The following is a 14,434-nucleotide window of genomic DNA, read 5'->3' on the forward strand; positions in this document are numbered from 1 at the left end:
ACTGATACACACACCCCGAACCGAATAACCACCACTAAGAGCAGGCCTCCATTGCCAATGGTCTCCAAAATTATGCTGCAAAGAAATATCATGAAATAAAGATCTACACTCTCCTAACATCTCCTATCTTTTTATGTAGAGACTTTTGTTTGAGGAATTCTTATGTAGAGACTTGACTAGCTCTCTAGGATTCATTTCCCTGTTAATTCTTAGGCCCTAATTCTTGAGAAATTCTTGTGTAGCTAGAGATGTAGCTAGAGATTCGACTATCTCTCTAGTATTCATTTCTCTACAATGAAGGAACCATGCATTGATCTTCACATGTAGTTGCCACGTCTTACTACATGTGATTATTTTTATTATTTTTATTACTAACTTTCAAATTTATAATCATATTGTCAACTATACTGATTTGATTTTGATTATTATTGATGCGATTTAGTTTACTATCCGACTGTCAAAAAAATAGTTTTTCTATTAGAAAAAGATCACGAACATAATTATTTATCAACATTGAGATACGGACCCACATGTCAAATTGACAACGAGTCTCATATTAAATAATCTCCTTGATAAAAAAAAATTATTATATTAACACCGTAATGCCCTAATTCTTTTTCTTTTTTTTGAGGGAATGCCCTAATTCATTTGAGATGGACAATCATTCAACATATAATTAGTTGTCATAATGAAATAAACAATAATAAGAATGAAACTCGTTTACATTGCAAACTACTAAAATATGAATTCGAAGTATAAAAAAAAAAAAAAAAAAAAAAAAGGAAAAGGAAAGCTATGGCTAGCTGTCTTCAAACTTATAGTGATAATTAATAGGGAACTACTTTCTTGTTGATTGCATGTAAATCCTTCCTTATGAAATTATTAGTTGTCCATATATTAGAGGAATATTACAACAGAAAAAAACAAATTTAGAAGTATATGTTTATATATACGTATAAAAATTATGATAGCGTATAAACGTATTTAAAAAAAAAAAAGGGAAAGTATCGACTGATCTTTTAATTTTTAGTAATTATAAAGAGTTACTTATATATAGAGAGTTCATATAATTTTCATTTTTATTTTTATTTTTATAATCAAGAGGACCGAAGTCCAATTTTTGAAAACATATCAAAACACACTCCTTTGTTGATGTTATCTAAAGAGAAGTTGACAATGATGATCGGAGTTGTTGATATGCAGCGGAGGATGGTGGAAGTTCATCGGATGGATGGTGCACTATAAAAACTTCATCGTTCAAGTTAGTGAGGGTTTAAGAGAGTCTAAAAGTTTAAATGAATGAGAAACCCTACCTTACACTAAAGGGTGGATTGAGGACTTGGATAGGGCTCTGATTCTCAAAGCACATATGCAGTTATATATGATATATTCGGTGTAAATCACAAAGGTCATTCTTTAGATTGACAATATTCGCCAATTGAATCGGGTCTTGCCCCAGTCCAAAATGAAGTAATCAATGAGCGTTTCACCTTTTCAAGTGAGTTCGAGTATAAATTGATCCATTTATCCAAGCGAAGAAATAGATCCTATACAATCATATATAATTTTATTTTTATGTAGTGATTTATTTTTACAACTTCTAGCATGAAGTAATGAAACAACTAAATTTATTAGTATAAGCGGGAATTATTGCATTCAAGAAAATGTTTGGAATTACTACTGTTTTCTTATTTTTAAATATATTTTTTTGACAATGAACAGAACGAAAATGGTTTAATTATTGGGAATAAATATGCCTTTATCCGCAATTAGAAATAAAGATAATATAGATAATAAATATCAATCATAAGTTGCCATTCAGCTGAAAAGATTTGATTCATACTAATTGAGAATTGATTCATCGATCAATGTGATTGTGACTAGACAACCATATTTAAATGTAAGAACACAATGGGCACTTTCCAAAGTGTGTGTTCTTAAGATTTGAAATCACTACAATATAATCTCCTTTTGCATAGGAGTTGCATCTTAAAGATTAATCATGGACAAAGTGTGACAGAAACTACTCTCTATATTGGAGGAGATTGTTATGACTCGTTCTAGTTTGGATGTCTTCTTCAAGAAATATTTGAATATACACTGAAATTCATTATTACAATGTTAAATAATAATTGAGGACTCATTTAAACAAATATATAATAAATATACTAAACGAAGATCATTTGTTTTGAAGGGAAATAAAGTATAAGATTAAAGATTGGGCCTTAAAAAAAGAGAGAATGGATTTGGATTAAACACGTTCGTGACAGTCTGGTACTAAACATGTATTTAAATAAATGGAATCTTCAATAAACAAAAAAATAATTGGACTCTTATAATTGATCAAAGAATTAGTTTGAGAGTATTATTCCATTGGTTTGATATAAAAAAAATGAGAAGAATAAACAAGCGAATGAGAAGGAAAAACAAAAGAAAATAGGGTTAAAATATGCATTTCTAACCTTCAATCTCTTAGTGAAAGAAATACATGTAGATCTCAATATTTTATGCGGGAATCATTTTTAAAGTGGTTGAAAGATGATGTTGGCTTACGAATTTAGAGTGTGTTCTTTTTAAGACAACTCACGTATACCCCTAAGATTTTTATACAATGGTAAACTAGTTTTTTAGACCATCCTCAAGATTGTAGGCTTAGTTTCACAAGTTTTGGTATCTAATAGATACATCTTTTTTTTTTTTTAGATACATCTATTGAGGAGAAAAAACAAATGATGCATAAGGAGTAGAGGTGTCACATTAAGCACACTTTATCTTTGCGGGTTCCACAAACTTTAAGCATTAAAATAATCTTTCAATGTTGAAATATGATAATGCAGAGTTATTTGAGATCCATTTAGTAATTTTTTCGAGATCTTATTATTAGATATTACTATTAAAAAGTCATAAATAAATTATGTGTCCACCTAAGACACACTTAAGTACCTAAACTAAAAGTGGAGAGCTTAACTCTTAAGTACATAGTTCGATCTCAAATTACTGCTTGAAAAAGTAGTATTTGTTAGGAGATTAATTTCTTAACTAGACACCCGTAGCTTGAAGAATTAGGTTTTGCTTGTAGCTTTAAGTGGGGATGTTGTGGAGAAAGCTCGATTTAAAAACACTTGCAGATTGGAAGTTATTTCCCATGGGTATGAAAATGTGAGAGAAAATCCCCCTAAGAATGGTTTGGGACGGGGATCATAACCCTAGCATGTGGAAAATGAGAACAAAGATGAAGATAAAAATGGGAACAAGAGACACTTTGGATGGTGGAGATTGAGAGCAGAATAGTACTTTCTGCTACCGTCTTGCCCCATTGACGTTCCTATGTCAGTCTAAAAAAATGTGTAAATTCACCTAAAAAATTATTTAACTTTGTCATGCATCAAAAATTATTTTAAATTTTTGCAACTCACCGAAACACACATATTGTTGCGGATTATTTGTATAGACTCTATCTTAATTGTCTGAAGGAAAATGCTTAATCTCGCGACATGCATTTTCCCGAAAAATTCACGAATGGCAATAGAGAAGATTTTTTGATATGCAGCGCTTTTTTTCCGTGCATCAACAAAGATAATAGGCACTTTAATAAAACTTACGATGATTGTTAATAAATAAAAATTATATACTCCAAATCATGGAAGAGTTGTCTCTCTATAATTGAGCCACATGTATAACGTAAGGTGGATCGAAAAGGTGCAACGGTAATATATAGTTGAAGAAACATTTGAGTGTAAATGTGACTAATGATATACATACGTGGCAGATGTGGTAAAATCCAGACTTAAAATGCAAGCGGTGTGTGAGAAATCATGCCGTTGTGATGTTGTCGGGAAATTATCTCTCGCGACATATAGCACTTCTCTTGTCTGAATATTAAAACTCATTGACTCTTAAATAAAGTGACACATTTGAGTTAAGCATTTAAGTTAAGCGCGATTCTTAATTAAATGATTAATTGAAGAGGCAAGCTATATAGGACGAAGCAATGCACAACGAAATTAGACGACAGCATGGATAACCAACCATACATGGGTAGTATGGTAAAATAGAAAATCAATTATAGGCAAAAAGGAAATAGCAAACCATGAATAGTGCAATTCGTTGGATTTCGTTTCCATTCTCTCGCACTACCAAGCATTTTCCTTAATTGAATTGGTTTGAAAAGTATTTTTTTGGTAGTGGCCGGTTTAAACCCCGGACCTTGCATATTTTATGCATTTTGCCAATTAGCTGAGCTAAGCTCATGAGGACTGGTTTGAAAAGTATAATTTCGTACTATAATGTACTAATTATAATTAGTGGTGTAGTTAAATGTAATAAAAATTCAATAAATAAATGTATATTAATAAAAAAAAAATTTACATTAGTATTTTAAAGTGACAATTATTTTAATACATATAAAAAATACAGTCCTCGTGAGCTTAGCTCAGTTGGTATAGACAATGCATAATATATGTAAGGTCCTGGGTTCGAACCCCGGCCACCAAAATAAAAACATATAAAATGTATTTAAAAAAATACAATAATGGCATCTATTATAGGTCTTAGAAAAAATATGACATGATTTAAGGTATGTTACTAAATAAATAATTAACTTCTTCAACAAAAAAAAATTAACTAAGTTGAAAATTCAAAAATAGTTTTAACAGAAGACACAATAATAATTAACTAAGTGGTTTTGGCGTTTACCTTCTCCTGAAAAAACTAAATTTCTATATTAGACGGCTTGCCATGATGTTATTTTTACGAGGTCGTTGCTGCAAAACAGAGGTAGGTATGCTAGACACTAATAATTGTTTGAGGTGTCTCAATAGTGATGAAAGTATCATGCACTATTTTCGGGATTGTCCATTTGTTAAGCATCTTTGGCTTGCTCTCGGATTGGACAATATTAACTTCTATTTGGGAAATTCTATGGTCACCTGGCTCAGACAAGGTCGGTTTAGCGCAAATAATCATTTGTTCTCTGCTGCTCTTTGGTGGATTTGGTGCGCACAAAACTTACTTTGTATGAAAAATGAGATAATTTCCATTCTCTCCTTGAAGGTAAAAATTTACAATTTGGCAGCCCTTCTTCGTACTGTTTTCTCTCCGGCATTATCCACGGACATAGGAAGTCGTTTTGTGACTTGGCATCCGGAGGAGAGTATGGTCGTTGTCTTGAATGTTGATGGTAGCAGTTGTGGAAATCTCAAAATATCTGATTTTGGTGGCGTTCTTCGTAGGAATGATGACAGTTGACTAAATGGGTTTGCTAGAAATATTGGTATTTCAACAGTCAAACATGTAGAGTTGTTAGCTCTGGATCATGGCTTGAAAGTTGCCTGAGAAAGAGGATATAGGGATATGATTTACTACTCTGACTCGACTCTGGTTGTTCAGTTAGTTTCAGTCATGGTGAATCATTGACATCATTATGCGGCAATTATCAGTAATGTGCAAGATTTATTGCAAAGGAACTGGAGCGTCTAGTTAAAGCATTATGTGAGCGAGGCGAATTATCCGCGGGTTTCATGGCTAAACTAGGAGTTGCAAGTTTTGGGATTTGACGTGAGTTTTTGGAGCCACCAGAGAGTTTACTTCCGCTGCTGCAGACTGATGTCCAACAAGAGATGCATCACAAGACTAGTTTTTAGCTGTTTTTTGTTTCGTTTCTTTTTTTAGCTTCTTTTCCAAAAAAATAAAAAAATAAAAGACACGATAGCCTTGAAGTAAGGTATATAGTTTACTATTCTCCTCCTCAACACAAAATCGGAAGTTTCATAGCCCAATTACAAGGTGGGACATGTAAGCATGCTTTATTCCCATTATTATTAATAAGGTCAAATGTATCATACTATCATGTATGTAAAGTGTACTCTCAAATTTAGATGGACCAAGTTTTACCAAACAAGACATGGTACTTTCTCTTTTGTTGTTTCTTGCAACTGTGGGTGGTGGTGATGGAATGATAGCCCTGAAGTGGGGTATTTGTTATAGGTGCTATGGATCTTGATGCAACTTTACTTTTAGAAAAAGGATCTTCTCAAATTTGTGAAAGAATTGTTTGTTTCGATTCTGTGTGCTAAATTAGTGGAATGAAATTAAAGTACATGTAAATAGATAGTAGAAAAAAATAGTTGAAGAAAAATTTGAAGAGTGAAGAGAAATGTCACAAATAATGATATTTTCTTAAAGTTTACACAATATAATAGTATATTAAGTTTTGTAACATTCGTCTGGATGAAAAGTCATCTACTGTTTAGATGTTTGACAGAATGTTAATACATTTTTTATGGTGATTGAAGGCTCAATAGACCGACTATCTATTTTGATTTCTATATTTGATAGATTAATCCCTATACTTGTTTAGGATTCTCCATCTTGTTAATTTGGTGTCCCCACTTCTATTTATATATATATATATATATATATATATATATATATATATATATATATATATATATATATATATATATATATATTACCCTCTTGAAAAGAGAAGTTTTGGAACATTTATTGTATGACTCTCTTATTAAGTAGATAAGAAAACTTAACAACTTAAGTCATGTGATAAATAACTCTTTTGAATTAAACTACCGTCATAGACTTAAGCCATAACATTCATATTTCATATAAATTTTATTTAAATGAAATAAAACAATGATTAGTTACATAATTGAAGTGGCAATATTCAACAATAAAAAAACTAATCAGAGTCCACTCATAACACTTAAGAATTTCTTCATATTTCAGACATGGTTCTCATTATCAAGTCTTGTCTTGTCCCTCTCTTTGTGACTTAAAGATGTAGCATTTTCATCATTGTTCCCCATTGGCACTTGAGTCTTTTGCAATTTGATGTTGAAATTGAATGAGAATCCATAATGCTATAACATATTTAGCTGTTCTCCTAATTAAGAGCACTATCATACTACACAAATAATCAAGCCTAGTGTTCATCATCAAAGTGGTCCATACCCACAATTTTTAAGCAACTTCTCTGGTCCCCATTACTCTCCTGTTTCCATCATGTTTAGTAATTGCTTTTCCTATTATGTCAATTATTTAAAAGAAAGGCAACTTCATAGCATGAAATTGTAAAACTTGTTTCCTTTTATGGAAATTGGACCATTGATGTTGCTTACTTGTCTACTGTGTATTGGATATCAGCCCGATGATAAGAACTTGACTTTATAATCTCTATACATGAAGTTCAAATCTGTATGATGATAGTTGTAAAAATGATCATTAGTATCGCTTTCGTCTATAATAATTTCCTTCTTTTCGGATTCTTTTTCAAAAAATGTTGTGTGGTTGTCTGAAAATCATACTAGTATAATTAAGTTGAAATTTGTTGCTTTTTCCATCGTTAATGAACCAGAGTATCTTTTGTACTTTTTTTCGATACAAGGGAGGCCGTTCGGCCAAATTTCAGACGAACACGACGATTAAAATAGACATTGTCTACATCCTGCCATAAAAAGTTAACGCAACCCAGTTGTGGATGATCTAATTAGTAAGTACTGATACTCTTTTGCCGTTAAAAAAATGGGTTAGCCGAGTGTTAGTTACAAGTGAGAATTTTATCTCCTACGTCATTGATTAACTAACTGTTGAAGTGTTTGAAAGGATTGAATTATTCAGATTCATTATCAAGGTTATAAGGTTTTTTTGAACATCCTAAATTGCCTTAAGGACTATCAACTTTTGAACTAAGGTATAAAAAGTTGGAGGTTTTAAGTTTAACTCCTAACGAATGTGGAAAACTAATCTAACAATTAATTATTAACATTTATCATTCAAAAAGAAAAAAAAAACAAAATCATGAAAATATACATTATTATACATATATAATATTACTCCACCCGTTTTAAAATACACATCGCAATTTTAAAATATGTATTTTAGAACGAGGGAGTATAATATTGCAAGTTGACAGGTGGGAGTGTCTTTAATATATCAATTTTGTATATGAATGAAGTTAACTTTGCCTTTTCCTCTTCTAATATACTTAACTGTATTAATTATGCATATATTTGAAGAAAAAAATTTATTTAATGACTTCTATTTGTTTGTCAAGTTCAAAGCAAAAAAGAATTAATGGAAATCGTCAGTAGGTAAGTAAGAAATACAGTATGTGGGATTCAAAATGGCAAACTTGATGGGCAATAGCTCAATAAGGAATGGAAATGGGTTATTAGCTATGACTTATGCCAGCAAAAGGGACCAACTATTAACACCCCCGTTTTTAATAATACACACATCTCTTTAGAAGTTTATTTTCACAAAGTTCTTTTCTTTTGTGTATGAAATTGCGGTAGGAAAATAGACAGCTAAAAATATGAAGGTGTAGGCTCTTTTTTTTCACTCATTTTTTATAGTGTGATGAAATTTTTAGTCTACAAAATTTTCACAAGAATAAAGGTATATTTATTGCTTGAAAATTTTGGTGCTAAAGATTTTAGACCCCAAAAACGAGATTACTTCCCCTACCCCTAACATGAATATTTTTTTATAAGCAAAATTTATTAACAAGAGAATAAAGGATATTCTAAACCCATTACAAATGGTGATACACCTGAGAGGACTATTCCACTAATCTAAAAAGATTAGATTTTTACCTTTACCTTCTCTATTGATGAACCGAACCCAAGATAACCTTTAAGTTTTGTCTACCGCGTCCGTGACACTAACCAGCTTCTCCCTAAACATAATATTATTGCTTTCCGATCAAATACACCAAGTCATGGCTAACCAATGTAGGTGGGATACATTTTTGTTATTTCCCTTTTCATCAAAAAATTGAAAGTCAAAAAAAAAATTTCCACTACTTCACTACCTCATCACGTAGGAAGCCAATCAAGTCAAGTAAATATTGATTTCCAAATATTGGTTGCTAAAGAGAAGGTAACAAAAATTGTTGTGAATTTCAATACCTTCGAAATAAAAGTATGCAACATCGTTGATCAATGTCTCTATTAACTTCACTTTACCAAAGATTCACTCTTGTTGCCAATCTTCCTTGTAGAAGTTTCCACCCAAACACACTCATTGTTGAGGGAATGTTTGTGTTCCACAATCTTGTAGAAGTAAGAAGCTGCTATAAAATCAACACATGAGCACATAAAAATCAACCCTAAGAAATTGAACTTAACAGAAAAACCAATGCTGCAAATCAAGCATCCAACAAACTGAACCCCTTGCCCTTGATTTGGGATGAATGATGTCAACCTTAATTCCTGAACAAGTGCAGCTTCAGTCTCAGTAAGATTTCTTGCCCATATGAAGTTCCAAATCCACTCATTATCTTCCCAATACCCCATATTTGCCGGACCAGGTTTCACCATTGTAATGTTTGCGTGTTGTTTCACGCTGTAACATATTATGGTCGTTGATTTGATATTAGACAGTTCAGATTTCAAACTCGAGCTCACACGATAAAACCATCTCGGATGCTCATTTTGTTTGAATGGTTGGCAGCTGTAACTGCGTCACGCAGTTACAACAGGGAATCCAGATCGATATTTACTTACAATACATTTTTTATGCTCAGATAGAGTGAAGGAGGTTTCAGAATCGAGCTTTCAAAGATTAATGCTTTGGGTTATATGGATTAACATTAACTATTAATTAAGAGAATAAAGTATTATATCAACTATTAAATGCTAATTATAATATTGCATTATATTTTAAATAAAATGATATTTGTTAATTAGTTGTAATTGAAATTAGGTTTTGATTAGTTGAGTTGTTTCTCATATTAAGTTCATTGAAAGGTCTTTGCCTCACTTGATGGGTATATATTCTAACCATCTTATTAATTAAGATACATGGACAATTTCTCTCATAAGTTATGTTGTGAATTCGTTGCAAAAATCATACCAATAAAATTTGATGTGTGGAGCAAATAAACCAAGCAATATAATCAAGTGGGTGATTTTAGCACATCGGGCGCCGATTTTTGTCGAGACGAAAGTCTCAAAGCTAAGCCAAAATCGAGCGCCGATTTTGGCACCCCTGCATCCATGAATTTTGAGTCATTTTCAACAAGTTAAGAGGTAGAAGAGCTCTCAATCTACGTTCTCTCATAGGGCCGACCCAAGCTATAGGAAAACTAGGTCTTTGCCTAAGGCCTCAAGTTATTTTATTTTTTTTCAACCTAGGTTCTCTCATGGCAATATCAATTGCATCAATTGGATCATCTGATTCATACAACAACGTACACAGTATCAACAATATACACTTTTACTATGTTAATGTATCATAATTTGTATCTATGATTTTGATATCTCTGTTAAATATTAAATAATCTAACATAATTGTCTAACCATAAATTCCTTCCTCTACGAATCCAACCTTCCAATTTCTATCTCTTCCAATTTCAACATTAACGAACCGTATGTGTAATTTAACAACTTGTGCGAAATAGCACTAGTGTTCATGACACACCTCCATCTTCACTTACTCAACAATGCCAAACTAAACAACTCATGCATTTTTTTATTCCAAGGACACCTTTTTCTTTATGAAGGTAAACTTTGTCCCAGCTCACCTAATTAAATTTTTTTCTTATCAAATCCCCCTCCCCATATGAACCTTCTTTGCAATTGATTAATTTATAGATGCAAAAGAAGAGTTTATTAGGACGACCTTTCAACCAAGGGATAGATGTTCATATAGATAGTCTTTTTCAATGACTCCGCCATAAATTGAAAAGGGATCTTGTCTATGTTACTTTTGAAGAAATTCACCCTTAATTCTTAAACCAATTCAAAACTCCATAAAATGGTTTTTATACTCCAAAGGTTTGAGTTTTTATTTCATTTTTAAATATCTCCTATTCTAATAAAAAGTCCAACTTAAAATAAAAAGTCTCTTTCAACATTTGTTTTAAACCTGGTCGACCTTGAGATTTTGTATGTCCTAGCAAACTTAAAGAATGGTGCTCTCATAATATATCATTAGAATTTATTCCTTTGTGTATTATCGATTCAAAAAATCATCAATAATATATTTATAATCAATGTTTTTAAAAAGGAATTTTTCTAAAAATCAAAACAAGACTGTTTAATCTATTTTTGTTACATAGTAGATCACGAATAAAATTTTAATAATTTAAATTCAGAAAAAAGTCCCTCAGCATATGCAATGAAAATAGATATAATTAATATTATTTGGCTTAAATAGGTAATTAGTCCCTGCACTTTCCCCAATTTTTGGTATTGGTCCCTGCACTTTTTTTTGTTTGGGTTTGGTCCTTGCACTTTGTGAAAAAATTGGAATTGGTCCTTCTGTTTGTTCACAGTTAAAAAAAAAATCTGAAACTAACAGAGTGCCACGTGGCCAAATAATTTCATGCCACGTGGCACACTAAAAAACAAAATTTAACATTGAAATAATTATAATATAATAATTGTTTTTTTAATTATTATTATTATCATTTAATTAGAAATAAAAAAAAACATCTGAAATGAGAAATATTAGAAGAAAGGGGAAAACGTGATTGAATATTTGGAAAGGGGGTGAATGGATTTTAGGGTTTCAAATTGAATCCCAATCCAAAAATGTGATTGAACATTGAGATCGTAATCGATTTCGATCTTCATCATCAAGTTTCAGTTTCCGTTTACATTTCATTTCGCGCTTCTGCTGTTGTTTCCCTTTGTTTTGAAGAAACGCATATGGAGAACATAATTGTTGTATCACTGCGCTGCTTTCCTGTAAAATAGTTTTTGGTGAAGCACGTTTTGGGAATCACTAAGGTTTTTTTTTTTTGGTATTCTTTGGATCCATTTCTTTATTGGCATGTGTGGGAAAGAACCAGCAAAAACAGTCCCTTGAAAATAAATTATTAAGTGCAAGAATTGAAAAACATTAAAAAGAAGAAGAAGATGAAAATGGAGTTGGGTGTTGATGGAGATGGCTAAAGAAGAAGTAAACATGGTGTTTGGTGTTAACTGTGATGGAGTTGGTCTCACGATTTTTGTTTGTTTTTTTCCTTTTCTTTTCTTTTTTTCCTAATAAAACTAGAATAAATAATAATAATTAAAAAAACATTTATAATATTTTAATTTTTTTAATATTAAATTTTGTCTTTTAGTGTGCCACGTGGCATTCAATAATTGGGCCACGTGGCACTCTGTTAGTTTTGAATATTTTTTTAACAGTGAACAAACAGAAGGGCCAATACCAATTTTTTCACAAAGTGCAGGGACCAAACCCAAACAAAAAAAAGTGAAGGGACCAATACCAAAAATTGGTGAAAGTGCAGGGATTAATTACCTATTTTAGCCATATTATTTAATAAACAATGCATACATTAGAAAAATAAATAAATAAATAATTAGTCTTATTCTATAATTACTTTTAGTTTAAAAATTAAGTGTTACAAGTTTTATTCAAAGAACAGATAAAAATATAAATAATATATCATTAATTTTAAAGAAAAAATAAAATTTGACTATTAGGTAAATCATACAAAATTGATTTTTTTTTATTATTTTCATGTATTAAATATCACACTTGAAGTCATGCACATCAATAATCAAGAGAACCACCGACTAACTACCTACATCCATCACACCATTGATATTACTTTTTAAATAATTCATGTATCAAATGTGACTCTTTGAGTCATTTAAGTTATATGATAATGAATAATTTATATGTTAAAAATATAAAATGATGATATATTTCAAATCCTATTACATTTAAGCATTATCATATCTCTATAATCTATCAAATACTCCCTCCGTCGTTTTTTATAGGAATAATTTATAAAAATCGTGGGTATTAAGAAAAATGTGAAGTAATAAATTTGTAATAAATATATGTTATTATTACCGAATTATCCTTTATTTATAGAGGTATTTAATATTAACTTTTCATATTTCAAGGCATATTGATAATATTAATGAGGGGTGTATTTGAAAAAAGAGTAATAAATACATCTAAAAATTTGTAGATAATCTTATATTTAAATACAAAACTTTTTTATAAAATAGTTTTATAAAAAGGTATGGAGGGAGTAACTATATTTTTAAAATTATTGCATAACTTTTTTCACATATTATTGTCCGCTGTGTTATATGAAATTATATAGATCAAACCAAATAAAGAGTAAAAATAAAAAACTTGGTAGTCGTGATCTCAAACATAGATCCAATTGATAATTTTTTTTTCATTCGTTACAATTTTGTGTCTCATTCTGGTAGCAATTAACACTATAGTTTTAAAACTTGGCTCGATTCGATCGGTCGAACTGGTCGAATTAGAAACCTATGGGTAGAGCAAAAAATCATATCAGCTATGTTATTGGCCCAGCGAATTTTCATTCGTTACAATTTTGTGTCTCATTCTGGTAGCAATTAACACTATAGTTTTAAAACTCGACTCGATTCGATCGGTCGAACCGGTCGAATCGGGAACCGATGGGTAGATCAGGTAGAGCAAAAAATCATATCAGCCATGTTATTGGCCCAGCGAAAATTGATGAGAACCAACACGAACAACTAAAAATCCGGTGCCTCGGGCGGGTCTATGAGTTAGATCGGTTAACTTTTTTTTTCTTCTTAAATCTATTAAACAACATCATTTAGACTTTGGACGTTTTCTTTTCTAATTGATTTTTATTTATAATAAAATAAATAGAAATTTGAATTAGAAAAGAGGAAATTGAAAAGTGAAATCAATTCACTTGTGTGTCATTGTGGTAAGAATGTCACAAGACATTTTCCTAATGTGACACGTGTATTTCTCATTTTAATTTTAAATAAAACAAGAATGTGGAGAGAGAGAGAGAGAGAGAGAGAGAGAGAGAGAGAGAGAGAGAGAGAGAGAGAGAGAGAGAGAGAGAGAGAGCAAATGCCTATGTGTCACCTTGCGTTGGGCTTTGACATATCCCTTCCCTTCTAATCGTAAACAAACAGTCACAAAACTCACAACCCTATATGCTTGTTGCGACCATCACACCTAATACTTCCGCTGCCTCTCTCCACGTTTCACATTGTCGCTGCCCTCCACGACTAATTTCAAAACAGTACAGTAACTCAATATTTTTTTTTTTACTTTTGGTTTTCTTCTTTCCATCTTACATGGTTTCTTCTTGATTTTTTTGTTTTGATGTCATTTTCTATACTTTCTTGTGGCGTTAGTAAATTCCTATGTATTTTTATTCATATCTTGTGTCAGTGATAAATGTAAATGTCTCTCAGTTTTTCTTTTTATGCATATGTTTTTATGATTAGCTATGGCCTCTTCTGAAGCACCAACACAATCGTTATAGAAGCTTCGACTCAAAATTTAACTTAAATAATGTTAGGAGGAAAACTGATGTAGCTTTTGCTCACTGTAGGCTTGTTGAAGTCGGTGGAAATTGAACAAAAAACAAATTCATTTATCAAATAGATGGGTGATGAAGTGCAAACCAAAGATCAATGGTTCTTGC

This window comes from Medicago sativa, chromosome 6 (genome assembly GCF_051527215.1).
Source record: "Medicago sativa cultivar Bolivia chromosome 6, Bolivia_mono, whole genome shotgun sequence".
Taxonomy (NCBI): domain Eukaryota; kingdom Viridiplantae; phylum Streptophyta; class Magnoliopsida; order Fabales; family Fabaceae; genus Medicago; species Medicago sativa.